The sequence below is a fragment of the Monomorium pharaonis genome, chromosome 4 (assembly GCF_013373865.1).
Source record: "Monomorium pharaonis isolate MP-MQ-018 chromosome 4, ASM1337386v2, whole genome shotgun sequence".
In the NCBI taxonomy this organism is placed as follows: Eukaryota; Metazoa; Arthropoda; class Insecta; order Hymenoptera; family Formicidae; genus Monomorium; species Monomorium pharaonis.
In genome coordinates, this window is record NC_050470.1 from 11,340,518 (window position 1) to 11,351,872 (window position 11,355).

The following is an 11,355-nucleotide window of genomic DNA, read 5'->3' on the forward strand; positions in this document are numbered from 1 at the left end:
GCGTGCTCTTCGCTTGGCCTTGATAGTTTAAATTAGGTTGGCTATTGTTTTGACGATAATTACCTAATGAGTTATTTGAATTGTAACGATAATTATAATTTTGTCCATTATTTACTTGGTATTTATTGGCTTGAATATTGTTATTAAATTTATTTTTCGAATTATCGAAATTTTGCACAGAATCACGTCCATTATGATTATTGTATTAAAAATTTTGATCTGCATTTTTACTTTGTGTATAGAAAGCCTTTTTCCTACATTCACTCTCGGAATGGTCTATTTTCTTGCAATAGTTACAAGTTATATATCTTGGTTTATTAAAATTATTTACTTTAAATCTTTCTGCGTGATATTGTGATTTTTTAATTAATCTTATAGTCCCTTCTATTGCGTCTTCCAAGGTGTTAAACTTTTGCGCTAGAAGATATTGTCCGACGCTTCTATGTAACCCGCCTAAAAAATGATCTATTAATTTGTTGGTTGCAAAAACTCTTAATCCCGCTCTTACTGCCTGGTCAGGGTAATTAGATATTGCGATAATCATATCTGAATTTAATTTTCTAACTTTAGTGACGTATTTTTCGATAGATTCTATTTTATCTAAGGTTATTTATTTTTAATTTTTAGTGTTCAAATGTTAAATAATTTCCGAATTCTCTTATCAATGCCTCACATAATTCTTCAAAGATTTGTTATTGTGTATACGGATCTAACTAACGTGGCATCACTTGTTAATTTCGTTTGAAGGATCGTTCTAAAAAAAAAATCTTTTTTCTGGCCTTACTAATTCTAAAACTCCTCTACAATCGGATGTAAATTGGTGAACCGGAATATTTTTAAAGATTGGCAAAAGATTTAAGCTATGGCGAACAGAAAAATAACTGTTACCTATCGAAATCAAGGATCTTCGACTGTGTTGGTCCTTATCTAAGTGATTTTTGTCACAAAGGTTTATCATGACGCTTGATTGTTCATGATTAACGTTAAGGATGTGTAATCGGATTTAAAATTGTCTACCAAATTACTATTGCCCGAACTATCTGAATTATAATGTATACTAGGACTTCGGTAATTCATAAAGACTTACAGTAGTAGTACAATATATAACATTGTCCGTATGATGTTTTGATGTTGGTCCAGAGTGTTGTCCGAGATTCGATGAGCCTTTTTACGTGTTAGCTGTCCACGGAGTCTCGTTGCCGTCATCTCAAGAAGATGTTGGATACCTCATGCTTTTTTTCCCACTTTTTCGGCTTTTGTGCTGCTCCGACGTTTCAGCTCTTCTACCTTTTTCTTCGGATGCTGGGCCGTAATCCGCCAGGAGGTTTTATCGATGGGACCGAATTGTCGAATTATTATGCAGATTGTAGCCAATTGTCAAGGATCGTCTTCTATCACAGTATGTGAGGTCTTCTCGACTTAGTCCTTTGTGTTTCGTGTGTTCTTACTTTGCGCCTTTCTCGAATTTTTATGCTTGCATGAGCAATAAAACGAAATGCTGACGAAGGCCTTTCTTCAGGACAACTGATTAACCGCTGCCACTAATTGTTAGCTAATCTTAAGTTACAGCCTGATAAGTGTGAATTTTTATGAAAGGAAGATGTTTACCTAGGGCATATTATAAGATCTAACGGAGTCAAACCAGATCTTAACAAGATCAAGGCTATAACAAATTTTCCACGTCCACGAACCGCAAAAAATATAAAACAATTCCTGGGGTTGGTCGGCTATTACCATTGATTCATTCCACAGTTCTTTAAAATAACAAAACTATTAACAGATTTATTAAAGAAAGATAAACAATTTGTATGGCTAGACGCCCAGACAGAAGCTTTTAACACTCTCCGAAAATCTTGTTTTACGAAACCCATTTTGCAATACCCCGATTCTACTCAACCTTTCATTTTGACTACTGACGCATCTGGTTACGCTATCGGTGGCGTATTCAGCCAAGGCAAAATTGGAAGAGACTTATCCATTGCATATGTATCGAGAATTTTGAATAAGACAGAATAAAATTACTTGACTATTGAGAAAGAATGTTTATACATATGTTACGTCCAGGGGACTTCACTTTTTATTGCCCGCTGATCTTTTTAGAGATAAGTAAGTCAAACGAAACTTTGAGACTTATCTGCGGTCAAGGGTCGCGGGAGAGAAAATTAAATAAATATTTCTGCACCGCGAGGGCGTCTGGTTCCCATAATCAGAGGGACCCAAGATACTAGAAGCCAATAAAATTCGGTGGGGGTTAGGCCCCGGCGAAATTAAAATTCAAATTGTTACGTCCAGCCTTGTTAAATTTGACTTTGTTCATGCATTGGAAAAATTTGAGAAACGGACGCAGGTAAGGCATAGAAGAACGTAACTGATTTTAAATAACGTTCCGTAGGCACGAAATAAACGAGGAAAAGTGCCTCGGTCGGACGCACTATTATGACGTGAAAATGCGGGTCAACGTGCCAAGAATGCTCGCTATAACCCGTTTTCAGGTCGTGCCCCCGTAGGTCCAAATTTCAAGTCAGCGAATTTAATCACTTTAACTCAGGACTGGACCAGGTGCTTACTTTGATCGGGAATTGAATTGAGGTCGTTTATGAGTTTAAATGAATGAAGCTATTTTAAACTTAACAATCATATTTATTCTAACATATTACTAATCAAGAAGTTACAGTGTGAATTTTAGTAGATGAAAGAAAGACAATATTTGGTTTTATTATTTCCAGCGCAAAGAATTACAATAAAAATCAGATTTTAGTATAAAATTTATGAAACTTAAATGTATATACATAGTTATTATACTTAGTTTACAAGTTTGGCTTAATATATAATTTACTCTATTATTTCTGTTATAATAATGGTGGAAGGGGGAAAGAAATTGTAAAAGAAATCGGTAGGTACGGCGAAAGGGTCATAATAAAGGGGAGTGAAGACTGGAATGGGATCTGAGGGAGCAAGTGCGGGAAGGATATCTAATAGAATTTCCGGATCTAGGGCGTCCGGGTTGATTGCGAAATCGCGGTAATTTTGTAATAAGGGGTCTATTTTCAACGGAAACTGTTCTAAGAGTTCAATTAATGATGTTTGCGTCCCGTCGTAGTGATAAAAGCGGGGCCGGGGTGGGACTAGTTCAAATTCTTCTATAAGCTCTATGGAGTGTGTTGGAGAAGGTGGGGGTGGAATTTCTTCAGGTTCGGGGGAGCTAATAGGGGAATAAATAGGAAAAACAGGAGGTGGGGTGGTTAGAGGAGATGAGGGTCGAGGAACACTGAGTTCTTCGAGAGGGGTGGTAGGAGAGGAGAGTCGAGGAACACAAGGTTCTTCGAGAGGGGTGATAGGAGAGGAGAGTCGAGGAACACGAGGTTCTTCGAGAGGGGTGGTAGGAGAGGAGAGTCGAGGAACACAAGGTTCTTCGAGAGGGGTGGTAGGAGAGGAGAGTCGAGGAACACAAGGTTCTTCGAGAGGGGTGATAGGAGAGGAGAGTTGCGACTCGAGGAGCTGTTGATAGACGCGGTTCAATTCCTCCCGTGCCCGCCGATTCTGTCTCTGACGCCAACGTCTGGCTGCCCAGTGTTTCCGTTTTGGGCGGATAGGTCTGTTATTCACTACGAAGTGAATAAAATGATAAGCAACAACGAAAGGGAAGTGACTCGATTATGAATTAAGTAGATGACTTACTACTTGCTGGGGTATTTCCTCTGGCGTAATCCGGTCTCAGGGTACTCAGGCGGTTGTCGGTTGCCCGGAACAAGTCAGTCCGTCAGGGCTGGTGGAACTGGTGAGTGATAGGTCTTACTGGAGTACACAAGTGCACTCACTTCACTTGCGGAACGTTTTTGTTTGGCACTTAGTTTTGTCCCGACTCACACTCAAGCAATCGCGAAAAATCTTGGTTCAAAGTTTTACGTGAATTATTGGTGAACTCGCGACGAAAATTCTTGGACTCGCACTCAATAAAAAGTAAAAGGCGGAAAAAGTTGCTCGCGGTCTTTGGGATCGCGGTTTTATACTCAATTTTCCGAAGTGAAGGGTTGAGGTGTAGGCGGTGGCATTCTTGGATTGGTGGGCCCTTTCAAAACCACCAAATTTGGAGCTTGTCTACTGGGAACTCGCGAAATTATTATTTTGTAGAGATGATCAGCTATTGGCTCATCTCTTCTCGTCTCCGCCCGATTTGGTTTTGGTTTTGAGTGTAGGAGAGTGATGTTTATAATTTTTACTCCTCTTATCTTTAGGTCGCTTAAACAAACAAGCAAGCAAAAAAAAAGAGTCTTTATGTCTTCCTGTAGGATTTTAGTGAGAATATACTTTTATTGATTGAGCGCGGACAGCGTTTTTGCTGTAAATAATAAATTTTTATAGTTTCCGGCGGTTCCTTGTTTGAAGATTTTAATTTTTATTGAGTTTCAATATTTCCCTTTTTCTTTGCTTAGCGTCGGGTACCGATCCAGGGCATTGTCAGAGTAACGTTTGGTAATAAAGTTATTATTTATTCTCCCTTTTTTTTTATTCTAGACTCGACATTGCCCCAGACTTCCCGACGGAATTAAATTATATCTAACGGTCGCTCTCAAAATAGCTTACAGATGGGGAACTATGCATTTGTTTGATGTATTTATTATTCCTCAAACAATAAAATTTTAAATTGTCGCTATATCTCACGAACTTGTGCGTGACGATAGAGCGATCTTCTGCAAACATCTCTTGCTCTCGGCGACCGTTAGAATACGATTTCTCTTACTTAATTATTATCTTTACAAGGACAACGAGAAGAAAAACGTTAAGTCCACCGGACGTAACAAAATATTTACCCTTAACGAACTAAGGGCACTTACAGAATTTCTTTTACGACCGCAGATAAGTGCCAGATGGAAAGCTAGATTACTCGAAAAGAGGCAAGGGCACATTGGTTTCAAGTGTAAAAACATTTTTTTATTACGGACGAAATGTTAAGGAGAGCCAGACCACCTCAAAATGTCAAAAGAGCTGTAAAATTTTCCTTTTTGAAGCCAGATACGCCTGTCATCCCTGGGAAATGCGCGGGCCGGGAAACATAAAATTTCCTCTTCCTATTTAAGATAAGAACATCCAAAAACCTCCTCCCACCTACTAGATTTGAAAAAGTTAGGCGGAGGGAACCAATAGCCTAACACATAGTTTACTGCATAAATCATTTTCGGCCGTACCTGTATGGCAAAAAATTCACAATTGTAACAGATCATAAACCGCTAGTATGGCTACATTGAAAATCCCTCTTCCAGATTATGGACTAAATTAGCGGAGTACGACTACGATATACAATATAAAAAGAGTAGTTTAAATAATAATGCAGATGCTCTATCTCGAAATCCTCTTTCTGCCATAATGTTACCTCTGACGACCGGAAATCTGTCTTTCTTCTATTTTCCGCCCGATGAACCTTTTATCACTTCCCGAAAATCCAGCACTAACCATTGAAAAAGCCGACGAAAATTCCGTCGAATATTTTAGCTCTGAATTTGCAACAGAAATTGAAGGCAACGATGAGCTTGATATTTTATCACTTGCGGATTCTGTGCCTATCGGAACTCAGAATAAAAACAAAACTAATAAACAATTAAACATAATTGACAGCCGTGAAAATCTATTAAAGCAACAAGACAATTTTGTGATTTTTATTTACGCAGACGCTACTCCTTTCGACAACGGTGCGAAAGAATTAATTCAAGCCGAGTTACTATCAGAATACTGTGACATAATGTACGAAAGAGCTAAAGTCACAACATTTAAAAATAAAACATTAATTGTCTTACCAATAAAATTAGACAATAGAACACTAATAACAGTCGACAATGTAAAAAATTGTATGCGAACGTTATTAGATGTTGTAACTGAACTGCAACTTGAATCTTTTAGTATTTGAAAAACAGGAAACCTTGATGAAATTCCCTGGTCATATATACAAAAACAACTAACGCGGTATTTTAGTGAGACCCTTATTAATATAATATATTTATAAAGACTTAGTTCATACTCCGGAAGTTTCTGAACGCTTACCTCTAATTGTTGAAAGTGTTGTATCCTTTGTGGGAGTACGTTAGGGATCGCTGCTAGAGATCTCGCGAAGAGGGTACTTAGTTACTCACACTGTTCTTCGCTTTAAACATTTTATTATAATATCTGTTTACAGTGTGCGGTTAGATCGCGACCCCACAAGGCAGAGTGTCGCATCTATGAGTGCACTATCCGCAACCCCGCAAGGCAGAGTGTCGTGGTTATATATAATACAATGTTTTGTGTCGGCGATACACGACCCCGCAAAGCAGAGTATCGTCTTATCTCGGTTTGACCACATTGGATTGACCCGCCCCTTACTTTCTTTTGGTGGTTTATATATCCGTTAATTCGGCAGTCGGATCGAGAGAAGGAGAGGATTGTTTGAGGGCGTAAATCGGTCAATGTTCCAAAATCTTGCTTAGACAGCAAGTGCTGGAACACAATGAAAAAGGATATTCAAGATTTTATTTAAATGTTTAATTATAACACTAGTGTACACGAATCCACTAAACACATTCCACATGAGTTAGTTTTCGGGAAAATAGCGAGAATTCCGTGCAATGAACTTCCGGGTCCCGAAGATATAGCCTAGCCACTTACGACGATTACATAATAGGCCTCATTACACAACTCCACGCCATACAGACCAATGCTCGTAAAAATGTCATTAAGGCAAAAATCAAGTCAAAGGAATACTATGACAGGAAGATTAACCATCGGATCTTTAAATCCGGAGACCGTGTATTTCTATTGAAGGGTCCTAAGTCTGGTAAATTCGGAGATCAATATAGGGGCCTCATGAGGTTTTAGAAATAGTAAATAAAAACAATATAAAAATTCAGATTAAGAAAAATAGCCGAATTGTATATCCAAACCGGCTACGGATTTCTCATATATAATTTACGTTAAAATCTTAAAATTGCAGATGAATTCCTGGGTCAAAAATCTATTTTTAATATTAATATCACCCATGTGGCTTCGGAAAACGTACGGACTGGTAGGATTCGACTGTAGTGCAGCGCATCTTAACGTTACGACCCTGTCTCTTTTGGACGTCAGCGAATGTAATATCCCCATAATCGAACCGCAAGTCGAAAGAACGTATATTCAGTTGCTTCAACTATCGAAAAGATTCGAATCCACCAATGTCATTCAATGCAAGGTCTCAATTGCTCGATAAATATATTATTGCGGAATGCATTCTCACATTTCGACGGTATCGAACGCACAAGCGGAATATATCTTGGACATAACAGAAGATCAATGCACGCAACAGGAATATTTCTTGTTAGTGGCAATAATTATATTTATAGCCTAAAAGCAAATAGCATCACAAGCCGACTATATTTGCCGGATTTGCGAGTTCAAATGGGCGATGTTCCGACGCGCAATACTCAGATCCTTATGGATCGTGGGATAACGTCGTGGTACAAGGCAAAGTAACTATTACCTTAGCGTCTTACACAACGCTCGCGTAAATTTAGAAACCAACCAAATTCATTTACGAGGCACAACTTGTTCGTACTCGGATACTACTTGCATGAATATTTACGGAGGGCATACTTTTTGGAATCTTCTTCCTGTAGATCATTGCAAATTTAGTCATTATGATGTCCTCTATGAGGGATATGCTAGCAAAATGCTCGACACATTCTATGAAAAGCTGCAGATTATCTATTTACTATCCACGCAAGACATAACATTTGCACTCACAAAGATGGATGAAGAACTCGTATGCGGATATACGCTAATCCCAGACAGCACATGTAGATTATGAGAACGATAGTAGGATATTGCGAAAGTATATTGCAATATTCGTATAATATTGAAGATACGTCTGTGATATGCCGAGTATATACTTATAATGTACTATGTCCGCGTTGCCTTATTCCATAGAATTTCGCTGGCAGTTTGTGAAAATATACCGAATATATCTCAAGAATGTTATACGTATGTCTAAAGTATATCTTCAGTATATTCACAATATGTCTACAGTATGTTCGCATTATATGGGCTCATGCATAATGAGAGGAATAAGAAACAAGGAATTAAACATACAGAATTAACAAGAAGAAAGAAGAAGAGGAATTAATCATTTCGCACATCAGGAAGCTATCGCGAGAAATTAAGTATAATATCTGTTGAATACGCTGGGGTGCTTTGGGAAATTATCACACAAAGACACGTCCGATTTGCCTGCATTGTTCTCTCCTCTCTTTGACCCACACACGCACAAATCAAACGATGAGTAAGCGTGGAGGAAGACGCTCGGTCAACATTCTCGACTTTTTTACGGTTTCTACGATTTTCCTACTGCGTCACCGGCGTCTCTCTAGCCTGAACGGCCCCGGGTCCCCCACATGAGGTCCCCTTCAGACATTCACCACCGAGTTTTTTAAAACCCACAAAGTCGATAATTGCAAAGTGGCTTGACGGCCACGAGTTCATGCGACTCGTGCTGAGAAACACCGGATAGCTCACATGTCAATCATCATTTTAAAAAAAATGCGTACATCGTCCCTTCTTCACGCCTTTACAATGTATTATTACAAACATTTTCTGTACGTTCACAATCCGAACGTTCTCCCGTAACAATAATAAACCGAGTTTTATATATGTATATATATTTGTAAGAATAGTATTTTGATAACATTTGATAGGAGAAATTACTCGTTAAGCGAAATCAATGTAACGTCTTAAATATCATAGTTGGAATAATTAAAATTGTAATATTGCAAGCATGTAGAATACTACCTAAAAAACAATATATACGATTACTTCTCCCGTATAGTCTGTTGATTAATTACCTCTTACTATTTTAAGGATCCAGAACGATTAAGCTCCACTTAATTATAATAACTGGATAAGCGACAATATTTTTGCGTTGTTATAACTAAAGCCTTTGGCACACGATACGATTTTTCATGCTAGATCGCATACGAGGCATCTTAATACGTGTCCCGATTGACTCGAATGATTATGTCACCAATCGTAAACCAATGAGGATAAGATGTCTCGTATGCGATCTAGCATGAAAAATCATATTGTGTGTCGAAGACTTAACATAACGGGATTTTGGAGGTTTCTTCCCCTTATCGGTAAAAAAAATATATTATATATATATATACTAGAACATTACAGGCGCGCGCAGCGTGCGCGCTATTTGCCTTTTCACTTTAAAAATAATAATAATTGCAATTTGATTTTCTCTATCTTTCGTTTACATTAATCAAACGTCTTCTGCAATTTTGAATAAAAAAAATGTAAAGTTTAATTATACATCCATACATTTTACCTAACTACCTAGCTATCTAGTTACATATTTATCTAGTTACGCTCGTTTGTTTACTCCCTCCCTCCCGCCCTTTTTCACTCACTCCTCGCTCACTCACTCTTCGCTCACTCCTCGCTCATTCCTTGCTTACTCCTCGCTCACTCCTTGCTCGCTCACTCCCCGCTCATTCCTCGCTCACTCCTCGCTCACTCTTCACTCGCTCACTTCTCGCTCACTCCTCGCTCACTCTTCGCTCACTTTTCGCTCGCTCACTCCTCGCTCACTCCTCGCTCACTCTTCACTCGCTCACTTCTCGCTCACTCCTCGCTCACTCTTTGCTCGCTCACTCCTCGCTCACTCCTTGCTCGCTCACTCCCCGCTCACTCCTCGCTCACTCCTCGCTCGCTCACTCCTCGCTCACTCCTCGCTCACTCCTCGCTCACTCCTCGCTCACTCCTCGCTCACTCTTCGCTTACTCCTCGCTTACTCCTCGCTCACTCCTTGCTCGCTCACTCCTCGCTCACTCCTCGATCACTCCTCGCTCATTCCTCGCTCACTCCTCGCTCACTCCTTGCTCGCTCACTCTCCGCTCACTCCTCGCTCACTCCTCGCTCACTCCTTGCTCACTCCTTGCTCGCTCACTCCTCGCTCACTCCTCGCTCACTCTTCGCTCGCTCACTCCTTGCTCACTCCTCGCTCGCTCACTCCTCGCTCACTCCTCGCTCGCTCACTCCTCGCTCGCTCACTCTCCGCTCACTCCTCACTCACTCCTCGCTCACTCCTTGCTCGTTTACTCCTCGCTCACTCTTCGCTTACTCCTCGCTCGCTCACTCTTCGTTCACTCCTTGCTCGCTCACTTCTCGCTCACTCCTCGCTCACTTCTCGCTCACTCCTCGCTCACTTCTCGCTCATTCCTCGCTCACTCCTTGCTCGCTCACTCCTCGCTCACTCCTCGCTCACTCCTCGCTCACTCCTGGCTCACTTCTCGCTCACTGCTCGCTCACTCCTCGCTCACTCCTCGCTCACTCCTCGCTCACTTCTCGCTCACTCTCACTTACTCTCACTCACTCACTCACTCATTCACTCACTCACACACGCACCCCATCCAAGTCGCTAATTCATGTGCACATTGCAAACAAAGTAAAGTTTACGTGTGTTTGCAGGTTTCCAATACAACGTATGGTAACGGTATTAACACTTACTCATTTTACAAGTACATCCATAAAAAATGTACACAAAGACATTGCTTTGCTGTGGTCACACACAAACACACACACACACACACATTAAAATTTTTGTTTACAAATTATGGATTTGCTACTTACCGACATTAAAAAAAAATTTTCGAGTTGCCAAAAATTCTAATTGCATATGTTTTTTTCACTAAAAGTAATTTCCAAAATTTGAACTAAATTGGAGATTGATCGTTTTTCGGAAGCCAAATATTTTGTACATATTTTTATGTCCGAGTTTGTCAGGTATAAAAAAAATTATGATAAACATTTATGAAAATATTTAAAATTAATATTTATACCATTATTATCAAAGAATAAAAAAAATATTTCAAGTTTATATACCACCAGACACCACAGACGCGCGCTTCGCGCGCGCTACTTAACTTTTTTTTTATTTTTTAAACATAAATTACAACAATAAATGTATAGATAATATTTATACAAATTTGACAGCTGTCAAAATTCAATTGCAATGACTGCTACTTTTACAACACGAAGTAAGCGCAGCGAGAGAACCAATCGGCATCGCGGAAAAGCGACAATAAACTTCGAGAAATGCGAGCAATCGACTTTACATGCCCTTTTTTAGATAGGATACACTAGCGCAAAAAAAAAACAAAATTTTTGACCGATTTTTAGGCAATCTTCAAAGTGATGCAACTTTGCGAAAAATCATCCAAATTACATGTACTCTTTTTTTAATTAAAGGGCAAAAATTCTACTTTGAGAATCCCTACGCGAAAGTTTGATTTGTTAAGTGCGAACCTTTTGTATCGCATGAAAACTAAACATGTGTTTTTTAATTGAAAA